We start from the raw sequence: 17534 nt of genomic DNA, 5'->3' as shown, positions 1-17534 counted from the left end.
AAAGGTAAAGGAGAAAATGGAAGATATACCCATCTCAATGCAGAGTTCCAAAGAATAGCAAGGAGTGATTAAAAAAAAAAAAAAAGCCTTCTTAAGTGAACAAAGAAAAAAGAGGAAAACAATAGAATGGAAAAGACTAGAGAACACTTCAAGAAAACTAAAGATACCAAGGGAGCATTCCATGCAAAGATGGGCACAATAAAGGACAGAAATGGTTTGGAACTAACAGAAGCAGAATATATTAAGAAGAATTGAAAAGAATGCACAACAGAACTGCACAAAAAAAGGTCTTAATGACCAAGATAACCACGATAGTGTGATCACTCACCAAGAGCCAGACATCCTGGGGTAAAGTCAAGTGGGTCTCAGGCAGCATTACTAGGAACACAGCTAGTGGAGGTGATGGAATTCCAGCTAAGATATTTCAAATCATAAAGAATGCTGCTGTTAAAGTATTCCACTCAATATGCCAGCTAATTTGGAAAACTCAAAAATGGCCACAGGACAGGAAAAGTTCAATTTTCCTTCCAATCCCAAAGACAGGCAATGCCAAAGAATGTTCAAATGACCACACAGCTGTGCTCATCTCACATGCTAGCAACATAATGCTCAAAATCGTAACAGCTGGGCTTCAAGTACATGAACTGAGAACTTCCAGAAGTGCAAAATGGATTTAGAAAATGCAGAGGAACCAGAGATCAAATTGCCAACATCGACTGGATCATAAAAAAAGCAAGAGATTTCCTGAAAAACATCTATGTCTGCTTTACTGACTACACTGAAGTCTTTAACTGTGTTCAGTTCGGTTCAGTTCTGTCCAGTCGCCCAGTTGTGTTCGACTCTTTGCGACCCCATGGACTGCAGCACACCAGGCTTCCTGACAATCACCAACTCATGCAGCTTGCTCAAACTCATGTCCATCGAGTTGGTTTGGTGATGCCATCCAACCATCTCATCCTCTGTCATCCCCTGCCTTCAGTCTTTGCCAGTATCAGGGTCTTTTCTAATGAGTCAGTTCTTCGCATCAGGTGGCCAAAGTATTGGAGCTTCAGCTTCAGCATCAGTCCTTCAAATGAATATTTGGGACGGATATCCTTTAGGATTGACTGGTTTGATCTCCTTGCAGTCCAAGGGACTCTCAAGAATCTTCAACACCACAGTTCAAAAGCATCAATTCTTTGGTGCTCAGCTTACTTTATGATCCAACTCTCAAATCCATACATGACTATTGGAAAAACCATAGCTTTGACTATATGAACCATTGTCAGTAAAGTAATGTCTCTGCTTTTTTATATGCTGTCTAGGTTTGTCATAGCTTTTTTTCTGAGAAGCAAGAGTCTTTGCATTTCATGGCTGCAGTCACCATTTGCAGTGATTTTGGAGCCCAAAAAGTAAAGTCTATCACTGTTTCTGTTGTTTCCCCATCTATTTGCCAGGAAATGATGGGACTGGATGCCATGATCTTCGTTTTTTGAATGTTGAGTTTTAAGGCAGATTTTTCACTTTCCTCTTTTGCTTTCATGAAGAGTATGTTTCCCGAGTCCTGTGGAAATTCTGTAATCAAATCCCACTAGCCTTCAAACTCAAATTCTGTGAGGGATCACAGTCCCTTTGCCTGATCCACAGGTTGTGAAATCTGTTGTTGGTCCTAGAACTTTCTTAACAGTGTGAGAATTTCTTTGGCATAATTGTTCTTCAGTTTGTGGGTCATCTGCTTGGTGGCTCTATGGCGGCTAACACTGGGTGACCCAGGTCTGCTGAAGCCAGAGCCCCTGTCCATGCAGCAGGCCACTGCTGATCCATGCCTCCACAGGAGACACTCATACACTCAAAGGCAGGTCTGGCTCAGTCTCTGTGGGGCCCCCGGGACCTGGTGCACACAAGGTTTTGTTTGAGCCCTCCAAACTTCTCCAGTGGGTATGGGGTTTGATTCTAAATGCAATTTTGCCCCTCCTACCATCTTGTTGGGGCTTCTCTTTTGCCTTTGGATGTGAGGTATCTTTTTGTGTGTGGGGGGGAACCAACATTCTCCTGTCAATGGTTGTTCAGCAGCGAGTTGCAATTCTGGAGTTCTCACAGGAGAAGATGCACACGTCCTTCTATTCTGCCACATTGTTGTTCTCACAACAAACTGTGGAAATTTTTTTAAAGATATGGAAATGCCAGATCATCTTACCTGCCTTCTGAGAAACCTGTATGCAAGTCAAGAAGCAACAGTTAGAACCGGACATGAAACAACCAACTGGTTCAAAGTTGGGAAAGGAATATCCCAAGGCTATATATTACCACCCTGCTTATTTAACTTATATGCAGAGTACATCATGGAAATGCCAGACTAGATGAAGCTCATGGTGGAATCACGATTGCTGGAAGAAACATCAATAACTTCAGATATGCAGATGACATCACCCTAAGAGCAGAAAGTGAAGAGGAACTAAAGAACCTCTTGATGAAGGTGAAAGAGGAGAGTGAAAAAGCTGGCTTAAAACTCAACATTCAAAAAACTAAGATCGTGGAATCTGGTCCCATCACTTCATGGCAAGTAGATGGGGAAAAAGTGGAAACAGTAAAAGACTTTGTTTTGAGGGGCTCCAAAATCACTGTGGATTGTTACTTCACCCGTGAAATTAATAGACGCTTGCTTCTTGGGAGAAAAGCTATGACAAACATTGATAGTGTGTTAAAAAGCAGAGACATTATTTTGCCAACAAACGTTTATACAGTCAAAGCTATGGTTATTCCAGTAGTCATGTACAGATGAGAGAGTTGGACCATAAAGAAGGCAGAGCACTGAAGAATTGACACTTTTGGATTGTGGTTCTGGGGAAGACTCTTGAGAGTCCCTTTGACAGCCAGGTGATCAAGCCAGTCAATCCTAAAGGAAATCAACCTTGAATATTCACTGGAAGGACTGATACTGAGGCTGAAGCTCCAATACTTTGGCCACCTGATGCGAAGAGCTAACTCACTGGAAAAGACCTTGATGCTGGGAAAGATTGAGGGCAGGAGATAAGGATGACAGAGGATGAGATTGTTGGATCACATCACTGACTCAATGGACCTGAGTTTGAGCAAAGTCTGGGAGATAGCGAAGGACAGGGAAACCTGGCATGTTGCAGTCCATGGGTTGCCAAGAGGCAGACACGACTGAGTGACTAAACAACAGCAACACCACTTCCATAGTAAAGCAAGCCTGAGGCCATTTCTGCGTTGCAGGATGGCTTTACTGAGGAATCCAGAGTGAAGGAAGATCATCAAGCTATTTCTTTAATGTACTAGTCATTTTACTGCCCCTTAGTTTACCTTTTAGATTGATATTGGGGAAGGAGACTGTGAATTTAACAGCCCCCGTTGAGCCCCCCAGAATATAATCAGCACCAATCATCCATGTGAGTACCCTTTCTTGGATGTCCCAGCTGAATGACACCTCCAGATGACTGTGAGCCTGAGTGACAGACAATAAATATGTAGAGCAAAAATCACTCAACTGAGCCAAGTCAACATACTGAATCCTGAGAGATAATAAATGACTATTATTGGGGGGAATTTATTAAGTAAAAATGAATATCCAAAACATACATTTCAGGTGTACTTTTTTCCTGTGGTCTGGAATCATTGACTAGGATAGGGATTCACTGATTCTTGAAGGCTTGGTTCCGTTCAGTTCAGTTCAGTCGCTCAGTCGTGTCCGACTCTTTGCGACCCTATGAATCACAGCACGCCAGGCCTCCCTGTCCATCACCATCTCTCGGAGTTCACTCAAACTCACGTCCATCGAGTTGGTGATGCCATCCAGCCATCTCATCCTCTGTCACTTCACTATAGTTTTGGCTATAGATTGCATGCTGGTTTATATGTGGGTATCAATCTCTGAATATTTCCATTCCTTCTTGAAGGGATTTCCACAGGAAATTTTCATGATGCATGTTTTTCACCCTACTCTTGGGATTTAGAACCTATTTCCAATCCCCCTCCACAAGAGGATCCTCCAGTGCAATTTCCTGTGTTAAGGATCTGAGAGATAGTTACTACAATTGGCTCCATGAACCCATGGAGCATCATATCCTCAAAAAGTTGCTTGGTGAGTATGCAGTCAGAACTAGGGGTATTTATTCACTTTGAGAAATGATTGTCAACGGTTTTTCCTGAAACACTCTCTTGCTCCTGGGATGACCTTTGGCAAAAAAGTTACTTTCCTTGAACACATATAGACAGTTTCTTCACCAGCAGCAGATAGCTCTACATTGTGGCGTTTGGCCTTTGTGACTGTCTCATGAAGCACTTTAAAAAAAACTTACTTGCTGCAATTGAAACAGTTGTATTTTTCTTTTTGGCTGCACTGGGTCTTTCTTGCTGTGTGCAGACTTTCTGTATTTGCAGGAGGGGAGGGGAGACTGCTCTAGTTGCAGTGCACAGTCTTCTCATTATGGTGGTTTCTCTTGTTGCAGAGCTCAGGCTCTAGGGCTCCCTGGTACATGGGCTCAGTAGCTGTGAAGATTGGGCTTTGTTGCCCGGTCACATGTGCAATCTTCCCAGACCAGGGATTGTACCTGTGTCTCCTGCATTGGCAGGCAGATTGGAAACTACTGGACCACCAGGGAAGTCCTCATGAAGCACTTTTACTTGGTCGAGTCAGTACGATTCTGGGGTTCATTAAAAGGAAGCTCAATTGCCTACAAATCTAAGCCATTTCCCCCAATATCACCTTTATAAGTAATAGAATTGATGTTCTTTTTTTTTCCTTTTGTCATAGTTCTTGGGTCAGAGCCCAGATGTGGTGAAAGGATGTATTTGGGGAACCCCTTAAAGACACAAACATTCTGTAACAGATTGTAGGACTAGTTGGGGAGCCATCAATACTCAGAGAAGGGAAGAAGAGCTGTGGACACAGCCCTGAGAGCAAAGCAAACATGTGCTCCATAAGGGCAGCTTGCTTCAAGAGTTTTGAAGGGAAAGGGTCTGGGCTGTGTGTTCTTCCTTCCAAAGCCACTAATCAGATAACTGATTCCCACAGTAGAGAAGTGAATTATAAAGAAGCTAGAAATGTTTTGGTCATAGATGTCCCTCCTCATGGAAGAAAGTATCAGGAATGGATAATAAGAATTTCCCAAACAGAAACCAATTGTATAGGGAATCGATCAGGTTTCTTTCTGCCTATTAAATGATTATATTATTCTAGGCCTGCCTCCCTGAAGCACCTCTGAATGTCTCTTTAAATGACGTCTTTCCGAGTTCCTAGATTGTTCAATCACATGATTATAGGCATTCTCTGAATGTTCTACCACAGATGACGGCTGTTAGCCTTCTGAGGGATAGCTCATCTCTAAGAACCCCAGGATACCTCTCTGGGGAAACTCTCCTCCTGGAGTTTGCCAGTTTCCCTGATCCCAGTCTAGTGCATCTAATTAGTACGCTTTTTCTGTTGGCAGCCAAAGCTAATGTGCTCAGCTTTCACCGAAGTCCGGGGTGGTGAAGGAAGGTGAAAAGGCATTTCCGGATGTGGCGGACTACCCTGCGTATCGCCGTTGCCATGGATACCTGACGTAAATATGGCGACCGTGACGGCTTTTCTGGGGAGACGCGTAACCTGAGAGTACCACATGTTCAATCTTCAGGTGTTTGGGACTCTGCTGAGGGTATGGGGACCGGCAGGGGGTGGGGGGCTGGATCACCCTGGGGTGTGGGGAGACAAAGGGATCCGCATTAAAGCCGCCGCTTTCCCGCTTTGGGTCTCGGTGCCCCGCTGTCTCGTAGGTAAAGCTCTGGGGTCCCGCCCGGCCCCAGTGAGTGTGGCATCCTGCTCCAGGGGTGTCCTGGAGCCACTTTTCTCCTTAAGGCAGGAGCGCGGGAGATGAGACAGGTAGCGACTCTCTCCGAGCCTCAGTTTTTCCCTCTGTAAAATGGGATAAGATTGCTTTCCCCACAGGATCGCTGAGAACATTCATTGATAACACATGAGTAAGCCTATGGTCCTGTGGTTATTGCGGGATCATGAAGGTCTGTATGAAGTCAGGCCACTTCTTACTCCTTTTCAACTTTGTTGTTAAGGGATAGATGAGGAAAGGAGAAGAAAAAGACCATGGTGAGAAGCTCATTGTAACATCTGATTGTTACAATCACTACCCAGTTGTTTCAGTGTCATTGTCAACTAACCCAGTGCCTAGCACGGTGCAGGGCACACAATTACACCAGTAAACCATGGTGATTGCTGGATGTGTCTTTCCTTGTGCAGCTCTCATGCAGATATGTGCGTGCGTGCGTGCGTGCGTGTGTGTGTGTGTGTGTGTTCGTTGCTTAGTCGTGTTCGACTCTGCAACCCATAGACCATAGCCCACCAGGCTCCCCTGTCCATGAGATTCTCCAGGCAAGAACACTGGAGAGGGGTGCCATTTCCTTCTCCGAAAGGAACTATAGAAAGTCTGACTCTTTGCAACCCCATTGACTGTAGCCTACCAGGCTCCCCCATCCATGGAATATTCCAGGCAAGAGTACTGGAGTGGGTTCCTCATGCTGATGGCCTTGTTCATATCAGGTGTCTGAAGGAGGCAGGTTCTGAGGACCTGTGTCCTGATGGCTGATGGAGCGTCTACTCCAGGTTCAAGGGTAGTGGTCCTCTGGAGACCCCAACACTTCACTTCGTGGTGGAATGTGACATCTGGCTCTAGTGAGTGCATAGATCTGGATGAAAGCATGTTATGAAATGGCTCCTGGGCTTCCCTGGTTATCCAGCAGTTAAGAATCTGCCTTGCAATGCAAGGGACAATGGTTCGATCCCTGGTATGGGAAGATCCCACATGCTGTGGGGCACCTAGGCCCATGTTCCACAACTACTGAGCCTGAGCTATAGAGCCAAGGAGCCAAAATTACTGAACACATGTGCACTACTCAAGTCTGTGCACTCTACAGCCTGTGCTCTACAGCAAGAGAAGCCACCATAAGAAGTCCATGCACTGCAACAAAGAGTAGCCCTAGTTCTCTGCAGCTAGAGAAAGCCTGAGTGAAACAATGAAGACCCAACACAACCAAAAATAAATAAATATTTTAAGAAAATAAAAAGAAATACTCCTGTGAGATTCTACCCTAAAAGTAGAGAAGGTACTTTGATCTCATGGGAAAGAGATTTAACAAGTGGAATGTCAATCCATTAGCAGCAAACTTGCTTTGTAGTAGTCCTGAGGCCCATTTCAGTTCAGTTCAGTTCAGTCCCTCAGTCATGTCCAACTCTTTGTGACCCCATGAACTGCAGCAAACCAGGCTTCCCTGTCCATCACTGTCTCCCAGAGTTTGCTCAAACTCATGTCCATTGAGTCAGTGATACCATCCAACCATCTCATCCTCTGTCATCCCCTTCTCCTCTTGTCTTCATTCTTTGCCAGCATCAGGGTCTTTTCTAATGAGTCCATTCTTCCCATTAGGTGGCAAAAGTATTGGAGCTTCAGCTTCAGCACCAGTCCTTCCAATGAATATTCAGGACTGATTTCCTTTAGGATGGACTGGTTTGACCTCCTTGCAGTCCAAGGGACTCTCAAGAGTCTTGTCCAACACCACAGTTCAAAAGCATCAATTCTTCGGCACTCAGCTTTCTTTATGGTCCTACTCTCACGTCCACAGATGACTATTGGAAAAACCATAGCTTTGACAATAAGAACCTTTGTCAGCAAAGTAATGTCGCTGCTTTTTAATATGCTGTCTAGGATTGTCAAAGCTCTTCTTCCAAGGAACAAGCATCTTTTAATGTCATCTTTTAATGCCATAGTCACCATCTGCAGTGATTTTTGAACCCAAGAAAATAAAGTCTGTCACTGTTTCCATTCTTTCCCCATATATCTGCCATGAAGTGATGGACCTGGATGCCATGATCTTAGTATTTTGAATGTTGAGTTTTAGGGCAGATTTTTCACTCTTCTCTTTCATTTTCATCAAGAGGCTCCTTAGTTACTCTTCGCTGTCTGCCATAAGGGTTGTGTCATCTGCATAACTGAGTTTATTGATATTTCTCCCAGCAATCTTCATTTCAGCTGGTGCTTCATCCAGCCTGGCATTTCGCACGATGTACACTGCATATAAATTCAATTAACAGGGTGACAATATAGAGCCTTGATGTACTCCTTTCCCAATTTGGAACCAGTCCATTGTTCCATGTCCAGTTCTAACTGTTGCTTCTTGACCTGCATACAGGTTTCTCAGGAGGCAAATAAGGTGGTCTGATATTCCCATCTCTTTAACAATTTTCCACAGTTTGTTGTGATCCACATAGTCAAAGGCTTTGGCATAGTCAATAAAGCAGAAGTAGGTGTTTTCCTGGAATTCTCTTGCTTTTTCTATGATTCAACAGATGTTGGCAATTTGATATCTGGTTCCTGTGGCTTTTCTAAATCCAGCTTGAACATCTTGAAATTCACGGTTCATGAATTGTTGAAGTCTGACTTGGAGAATTTTGAGCATAACTTTGCTAGCATGTGAGATGAGTGCAATTGTGTGGTAGTTCTAACATCCTTTGACATTGCCCTTTTTTGTGATTGGAGGGAAAGCTGACCTTTTCCAGTCCTGTGGCCACTGCTGAGTTTTCCAAATTTGCTGGCATATTGAGTGTAGCACTTTCACACCATCGTCTTTTAGGATTTGAAACAGCTCTGCTGGAATTACATTACCTCCACCAGCTTTGTCCATAGTGATACTTCCTAAGGCCCACTTAACTTCACACTCTGGGATGTCTGGCTCTAGGTGAGTGATCACACCATCATGGTTATCTGAATCATTAAGATCTTTTTTGTATAGGTCATCTGTGTATTCTTGCCACCTCTTCTTAATATCTTCTGCTTCTGTTAGGTCCATGCCTTCATTGTGTCCGTCTTTGCATGAAATGTTCCATTGGTATCTCTAATTTTCTTGAAGAGATCTCTAGTCTTTCCCATTCTATTGTTTTCCTCTATTTCTTCACACTGATCACTGAAGAAGGCTTTCTTATCTCTCCTTGCTATTCTTTGGAACTCTGCATTCAGATGGATGTGTATTTCCTTTTCTCCTTTGCCTTTCGCTTCTCTTCTTTTCTCAGCGATTTGTAAGCCCTTCTCAGACAACCGTTTTGCCTTTTTGCATTTCTTTATCTTGGGGATGGTTTTGATTACCACCTCCTATAAAATGTCACAAACCTCCATCCATAGTTCTTCAGGCACTCTATCAGATCTAATCCCTTGAATCTATTTGTCACTTCCACTGTATAATCATAAGGGATCCCCATTTGTAAGTTCATCCATTCCCATCCATTTTAGTTCACTGATTCCTAAACTGTCAGCGTTCAGTCTTCCCATCTCCTGTTTGACCACTTGCAATTAACCTTCATTCATGGACCTCATATTCTCGGGGCCTATACAATATTGTTTTCTCAGCATCAGACTTTACTTTCACCACCAGACACATCCAAAACAGGGCATTTTTTCTGCTTTGGCTCATCCTCTTCTTTTCTTCTGGAACTATTTCTCCACTCTCCTCCAGTAGCATGTTGGGCACATACTGACTAGGGGAGTTCATCCTTCAGGGTCATATCTTTTTTTCCTTTTCATACTGTTCATGGGGTTCTCAAGGCAAGAATACTGAAGTGGTTTGCCATTCCCTTCTCCAGTGGACCACGTTTTGTCAGAACTCTCCACCGTGACCTGTCTGTCTTGAGGCTCTACATGGCATGGCTCATAGTTTCATTCAGTTAAACAAGGCTGTGATCCAAATGATCAGTTTGATTAGTTTTCTGTGATTGTGGTTTCTATATTGTCTTCCCTCTGATAGATGAGGATAATAGGCTTGTGAAAGCTCCCTGATGGGAGGGACTAGCTAGGTGAAATACTGGGTCTTCCTCTGTTGGGCAAAGCCATGCTCAGTAAATCTTTAATCCAATTTTCTGCTGCTGGGTGGGGCTGTGTTCCCTACCTGTAGTTTGTCCTGAGGCCAAGCTATGGTAGGGGTAATGGCTGTAATGGCAACCTCCTTCAAAAGGACTTATGCCAGCACACCACAGCTCCCAGGACTGTTGTAGTCCATGCCCCTGACTGTGCGGCATGCCACTGTTGACCCATGCCTCCACCAGAGACTCCAGACACTCACAGGCAAGTCTGCCTCAGTCTCTTGTGGGGTCACTGCTCCTTTCTCCTGGGTCCTGGTGCACACAAGGTTTCGTTGTGCCCTCCAAGAGTCTGTTTCCCCAGTCCGAGGGAAGTTCCATAATCAAATCCCACTGGCCTTCAAAGTCAAATTCCCTGGGAGTTCTCAGTCCCTTTGCTGCATCCCCAGTTTGGGAAATCTGTTATGAGCCCTAGAACTGTTGTAACAGTGTGAGAACTTCTTTGGTATAATTTGTCTCCAGTTTATGGGTCATCTGCTCGGTGGCTCTATAGTGGAGCTAATGGTGACCTCCTTGAAAGAGGACTCATGCCACACACTGCACCTCCCAGGTCTGCCGCAGCCAGAAACCCTGTCCCTGTGGCAGGCCACTACTGACCTGTGCCTCTGAAGGATAAAGAATGAATAATATGTGATCTTTTACTTCTTATCTGGGTAGGGCCCAGCCTCCTCTCAGTTGTTCTGCTATTGATAGTTTGGAGTTTCTGTCCACAGGGAAGGAACTTAAATTGCTTTTCCTGGGTGGTGGGGGTCCATCTACCTCCTACCTCATGTCTATATCATGAAACTAATACTACAAAGGAGCCAATGAATTCCTCCTGCCTCTTTGTAACCTCCCCACCCACCTGCCTCTGGCCTAAAACTTCCTCCCCTGGATCTTTTCCATTCCCAGGAAACCACTGGACTTCTGTCTCAATTAATTTCATTGTATATGATTTTATGTAAATAGAATTGTACAGAATGTACTTTTTTCTAGCTTCTTTCATTCAGCCTATTTCTAGATTTATTCATTTGTTGCCTGTATAGGTAATTTCTTTTTATTGCTGAATGGTATTCTGTTATATGGATATATCACAATTTGTTTTATCCATTCATCTGGTGATAGATATGAGATTGTTTCCAATATGAAGCTCTTTTAAATGACACCAGTATGAACATTTGTATTTAAGTCTTTAGATGGACACATGCTTTCTTCCTGTAGGGTAAATACTTAGGGGTTCAACGGCTGGAGCATATGGCAGATGTAAGATTGATGTTGTGAGAAGTTGCCAAACTGGTTCTGAAGTGGTTGTACCATTTTTCATTTCCATCAGCAGTGTATGAGGGTTCAATCCTCCAAGCACAATATTGTCAGTGCTTAGTGTAGTCATTATTTTTAATTTTGGCCATTCACACAGGGGTGTAGTGATATCTCATTGTAATTTTAATTTACATTTCCATATTGACTAATAATGTTGATCATCTTTTCATGTACCTATTTGCCATTTATGTAATTCCTTAGGTGAAGTGTTGGTTCAAATTAATCACATGCCAGAGAAGTCATACACAAGACTTGAAAAGTATAATGGAAATACTAAACAGTTTTGATGAGTCACTGAAATAAGAGTAGAAGAAAAAGAAAGAAAGAAAGAAAATTATAGGTTTTCCTCTGTAAAATGCAGTCTCTGTGGACAAATACCCCTGGTGATCAGATCTACAATTGTAGCTCTGAAAGTCTGAAGGCAGTAAGCAATGGAGAGGGAAGAGAGGGAGGAAAGGGTTTAAAATAACTGACTCACAGTCTTCAAAAATGTTGAGTTCATCAAAGTCAAGAAAAAACTGAGCAGCTTTGCTAGACTGTGGAAAACTAAAGAGACCTGACAATATAAGATTTTGTCCTGGATCCTTTTTCTATGAAGGATATTGTTAAGACCACTGGCAAAACTTGAACAGGGTCTGAGGATTAGCTTGTAATAAATATTAATGATAATTCCCTGATTTTGATGGTTGTCTTCTAGTTACACAGGAGAATATTCTTGTCTTTAAAACACACACTCTAAAGTATTTGGGAGCTATAGGGCATCAGCATTGTGTTGGCAACTTTCTCTCTTATGGTCGAGAGAAGGAGGTGGGGCAGAGGATCCTTTGTTTTATACCAGCAACTTTTCTGTAAGTTTGTGATTTTTTAACAAGGTGAAACAAAGAGCATGTATTGTTTTCATCAGAAACATGGGCTCCTATATAGATATGGGCTGAAAGGAACCCCTTTGGATTTTAAAACAATGATGCCATTGGTGGCCTTGTTAAGAACAGATTGAGCTAAATGGAGAGGCAATAGACAAGGATGGGCTGAGGAATGACAGGGAGGTTGGAAAGTGGAGACTGTGAATATATTAATAGTTCCCTGCTATTTTGAGAACTTTGTTGTTTGTGAAAATGAAAAGAGAGATGGGAGGATATAGTTCAGGAATATTGATTTGTAGGGAAGGGTTTTTGGGAGGTTTTGGTATATATGTTAATCTATTCATTGAAAAGAGAATCATAAACCAGTTTGTATTAATGTTGAAAATGTAAGGCCTAATAAAGAAAATAGAGGGTTCAAGGCCTAAAAGTTGATGAAGATGATAAACAATCTTTAGTTTTTCTGATTCTTCTGCATTGCCAGGACAATGTATAAACACTGAATTCAGCATTTACAGGTGCCTGGATGTGGAGAATTTTCTACAAAATGGTATTTCTATAAAGCTCTTTAAATAGTGTACATTATATATAAATTATACATACACCAACTACAGTAATGAATATCTCCAGGGCTGTGGCAAAATATAGACATTATATGTATTTCTGTGTTGTTTGAATTTACCTTACATCCAAAATTTACTACTTATGTAGTTCAGTTCAGTTCAGTCGCTCAGTCGTGTCCGACTCTTTGCGACCCCATGAATCGCAGCACGCCAGGCCTCCCTGTCCATCACCAACTCCCAGAGTTCACTCAGACTCACGTCCATCGAGTCCATGATGCCATCCAGCCATCTCATCCTCGATCGTCCCCTTTTCCTCCTGCCCCCAATCCCTCCCAGCATCAGAGTCTTTTCCAATGAGTCAACTCTTCACATGAGGTGGCCAAAGTACTGGTTTCAGCTTTAGCATCATTCCTTCCAAAGAAATCCCAGGGCTGATCTCCTTCAGAATGGACTGGTTGGATCTCCTTGCAGTCCAAGGGACTCTCAAGAGTCTTCTCCAACACCACAGTTCAAAAGCATCAATTCTTTGGCGCTCAGCCTTCTTCACAGTCCAACTCTCACATCCATACGTGACCACAGGAAAAACCATAGCCTTGACTAGACGGACCTTAGTTGGCAAAGTAATGTCTCTGCTTTTGAATATGCTATCTAGGTTGGTCATAACTTTTCTTCCAAGGAGTAAGCGTCTTTTAATTTCATGGCTGCAGTCACCATCTGCAGTGATTCTGGAGCCCCAAAAAATAAAGTCTGACACTGTTTCCACTGTTTCCCCATCTATTTCCCATGAAGTGATGGGACCGGATGCCATGATCTTCGTTTTCTGAATGTTGAGCTTTAAGCCAACTTTTTCGCTCTCCTTTTTCACTTTCATCAAGAGGCTTTTTAGCTTCTCTTCACTTTCTGCCATAAGGGTGGTGTCATCTGCATATCTGAGGTTATTGATATTTCTCCTGGCAATCTTGATTCCAGCTTGTGTTTCTTCCAGTCCAGTGTTTCTCATGATCTATTCTGCATATAAGTTAAATAAGCAGGGTGACAATATACAGCCTTGACGTACTCCTTTTCCTATTTGGAACCAGTCTGTTCCATGGCCAGTTTTAACTGCTGCTTCCTGGCCTGCATACAGATTTCTCAAGAGGGAGGTTAGCTGGTCTGTTATTCCCATCTCTTTCAGAATTTTCCACAGTTTATTGTGATCCACACAGTCAAAGGCTTTGGCATAGTCAATAAAGCAGAAATAAATGTTTTTCTGGAACTCTCTTGCTTTTTCCATGATCCAGTAGATGTTGGCAATTTGATCTCTGGTTCCTCTGCCTTTTCTAAAACCAGGTTGAACATCAGGGAGTTCACGGTTCATGTATTACTGAAGCTTGGCTTGGAGAATTTTGAGCATTACTTTACTAGCATGTGAGATGAGTGCAATTGTGCAGTAGTTTGAGCATTGTTTTGCATTTCTTTTCTTTGGGATTGGAATGAAAACTGACCTTTTCCAGTCCTGTGGCCACTGCTGAGTTTTCCAAATTTGCTAGCATATTGAGTGCAGCACTTTTACAGCATCATCTTTCAGGATTTGAAACAGCTATTAAAATAACATTTTAAAACAGGAGACTGGAATCTGGTCTTAAATTTATTTGTGAATTGTTGTTGTAATGAGAGATTTACTTTTCTGAAAATATTTCCATAATTAATCATGAATAGGGGAGGAAGCAAATTAGATACTATGTATACCATCATCCCAAATTTTACTGATCAGGTAGGATCTGTCTGTCATGAGGCTTAGAGAATGCATAGGTAATAGCAATGGAAGCACAGGGTTTTGTGCTGCATTTCACATCTAGAAAAGTCTGTTACATGAGTTTAAGGGAACCCTAGTCCTCCCTCATCCCTTCCTAATCTGTTCTTCTCAACCATGAGATTCAAGTTGCAATTTCAGTTCTTGTCACCAGCTGATGAAGACCTCTAATTTCTAAATTTTCTCAAAACAGAAACACTTTATTTTAGCAAGGAAAGAAAACCAAAGCAATAAACATTTTTGTTTGTTTACGTAGACTTTATTTTGTAGATCAGCTTTAAGTTCAAGGAAAAATTGAGCAGTACAGAGTTCAGAGAGTTCCCATACACCCCATGCTCCTGCACACCCACACAATCTCCCCACCACTACTACCAATATTCCACCTCAGAGTGGTATATTTGTTACAATCAATAAACCTACATACACTTTATCACCCGAAGTTCGTATTTCACATTGTCAAAGCAATTAACATTTTAAAAATTAATTTTTACAAAGCAGATTCTAAAACTGGAAGTATAAAACAAGCCTTTATCTTGTATACAATTAAGAAAAGGTTGGAAAGAAATATGATCACTGTCAAAGGCTGATCTTTCCAATATTCATTCCTCCTTTCACTATATATTTATGAGCAACTTCTATGTGCCAGGCACTGGCAACCTGAATTCAAACTCTTACTTCACACCTTTCTCTCTGTTCAGCCCTAAACTTGTCTAACAACCTCCTACTTAGTGGTTCTGTCCTTTACACCTACAAGATTCTACCCAGGTTTTCACATCAAATAAATTTACACAAACCCGAACCTGAGTCTCAAAAGGCGACTATCTGTGGGGGAGTCAGTATGCTAGTGTAGGGTGAGAAAAATCAGGGTTAGAATTCCAGTAATCCTCTTAACAAGCTACGTGACCTTAAAAAGTATTACAAAATTCTCACCCCACTCCTTAAGTAGTATAGTGTTTTATGAATATATGTATGTATGTATATATGAGTTTCCAGGTGTTATGTGCCTAAGCATGAAACATCTGAGTCTTAGGATATGAATAAGATTTACTTGAAATTATAAAATTATGCCCCTAAATGTTTCTACCTTTTTAAACTGCCACCAACAATGGGTAAAAATTCTCAGTTTATGTATCATAGAAACAAAAAATAAAACCAAAAACAACCCAGAACTTTGGTATTTCAGTTCAGTTCAGTTCAGTTGCTCAGGCGTGTCCGACTCTTTGCGACCCCATGAATCACAGCACGCCAGGCCTCCCTGTTCATCACCAACTCCTGGAGTTCACCTAAACTCATGTTAGAATTTTAAAATAAGTCTTTCTCAACTGATTACTCTGAAATATTGCTTTCTGTTGTTTTCACCTCCATTTCCCTAGTTACCAATACAGTTAACCACATTTCCTGATATTTATTGCTTTTATGCATTAAGAATATTAAACCTTCACTGCAATGGCTTCATTCTTTTGTTTTGTCCTTCTTGAGAAAATATTGCATGCCAGGCAAGGCCAGTCAGAATCATGAGGGAAGGAGATGAGTTTTGAGCTAAATCGTACAGGAGTAGGATTGTTGAGAGGAAGTGGAATACCTATATGGATATTCTTGACTATGCAAAGAACATGGAAGAGGAAATGTACCCAATGTGCTTGGGGTACACAACCAGGAGACAGTCTGCTATGGCTGAAGTACAGCCTACAAGGAGGGATGGAGTGTTGATGAGGAACTCTGACTCACTTTGTAGCATCCAAAAACTACTAAGTAGCCATCTTTAACCCTTATAGAAACAAAGCAGAAAGGGATCTTACCAGTTACCTAGTCTAGCAACTTTAGTTCACAGAGAGAATAATCAGACTCAGAAAGAGTAAAATAGTTTCCTTCATTGTGTAAAAGCTTTTAAGTTTGATTAGATCCCATTTGTTTATAATTTTGCTTTTATTTCCATTATTTTGGGAGGTGGGTCATAGAGGATCCTGCTGTGATTTATGTCAGAGAGTGTTTTGCCTATGTTTTCCACTAGCAGTTTTATAGTTTCTGGTCTTACATTTAGATCTTTAATCCATTTTGAGTTTATTTTTGTGTATGGTGTTAGAAAGTGCTCGTTTCATTTTTTTACAAGTGCTTGACCGGTTTTCCCAGCACCACTTGTTAAAGAGACTGTCTTTTCTCCACTGTATATTCTTGCCTCCTTTGTCAAAGATAAGGTGTCCATAGGTGCATGGATTTATCTCTGGGCTTTCTATTTTGTTCCATTGATCTATATTCCCGTCTTTGTGCCAGTACCATACTGTCTTGATGACTGTGGCTTTGTAGTAGAGCCTGAAGTCAGGCAGGTTGATTCCTCCAGTTCCATTCTTCTTTCTCAAGATTGCTTTGGCTATTCGAGATTTTTTTGTATTTCCATACAAATTGTGAAGTCATTTGTTCTAGCTCTGTGAAAAATACCATTGGTAACTTGATAGGGATTGCATTGAATCTATAGATTGCTTTCGGTAGTATACTCATTTTCACTCTATTGATTCTTCTGATCCATGAACACAGTATTTCTCTGTGTTAATTTTATATCCTGAAACTTTACTCTATTCATTGATTAGCTCTAGTAATTTTCTGGTGGAGTCTTTAGGGTTTTCTATGTAGAGGATCATGTCATCTGTAAACAGCAAGAATTTTATACAGAATGAAGTAAGCCAGAAAGAAAAACACCAATACAGTATACTAGCATATATAATGGAATTTAGAAAGATGGTAACAATAATCCTATATGCAAGACAGCTAAAGAGACACAGATGTATAGAACAGTCTTTTGGACTCTGTGGGAGAAGGCGAGGTGGGGAATGATTTGAGAGAATAGCATGGAAACATGTATATTATCATATGTGAAACAGATCGCCAGTCCAGATTCTATGCATGAGACAGGGTGCTCAGGGCTGGTGCACTGGGATTACCCAGAGAGATGGGATGGGGAGGGAGGTGGGAGAGGGGTTCAAGATGGGGAACACGTGTACACCCATGGCTGATTCATGTCAATGTATGGCAAAACCACTACAATATTGTGAAGTAATTAGCCTCCAATTAAAATAAATGAACTAAAAAGTTTTTTTGACTGTTAAAAGTTAAAAAAAAAAGAAAAGAAA

The 17534-nt window shown here is 41.8% G+C and overlaps 1 long non-coding RNA gene across 1 annotated transcript in view; it reads left to right on the top strand.

The window, feature by feature from the left end:
* Positions 1-5543, top strand: part of LOC138931222 (uncharacterized) — a 55156-nt gene extending 49613 nt beyond the window's left edge. The window contains exon 4 of the long non-coding RNA XR_011446477.1: positions 5430-5543. This is a non-coding gene — a long non-coding RNA (uncharacterized lncRNA). The remainder of the gene's footprint in view (positions 1-5429) is intronic.
* Positions 5544-17534: the final 11991 nt, after the last annotated feature.

The sequence above is a fragment of the Ovis canadensis genome, chromosome X, assembly GCF_042477335.2.
Source record: "Ovis canadensis isolate MfBH-ARS-UI-01 breed Bighorn chromosome X, ARS-UI_OviCan_v2, whole genome shotgun sequence".
NCBI classification, from domain to species: domain Eukaryota; kingdom Metazoa; phylum Chordata; class Mammalia; order Artiodactyla; family Bovidae; genus Ovis; species Ovis canadensis.
Note: the sequence above shows the minus strand (reverse complement) of the source record. Positions and strands in the feature narration are given on the sequence as shown.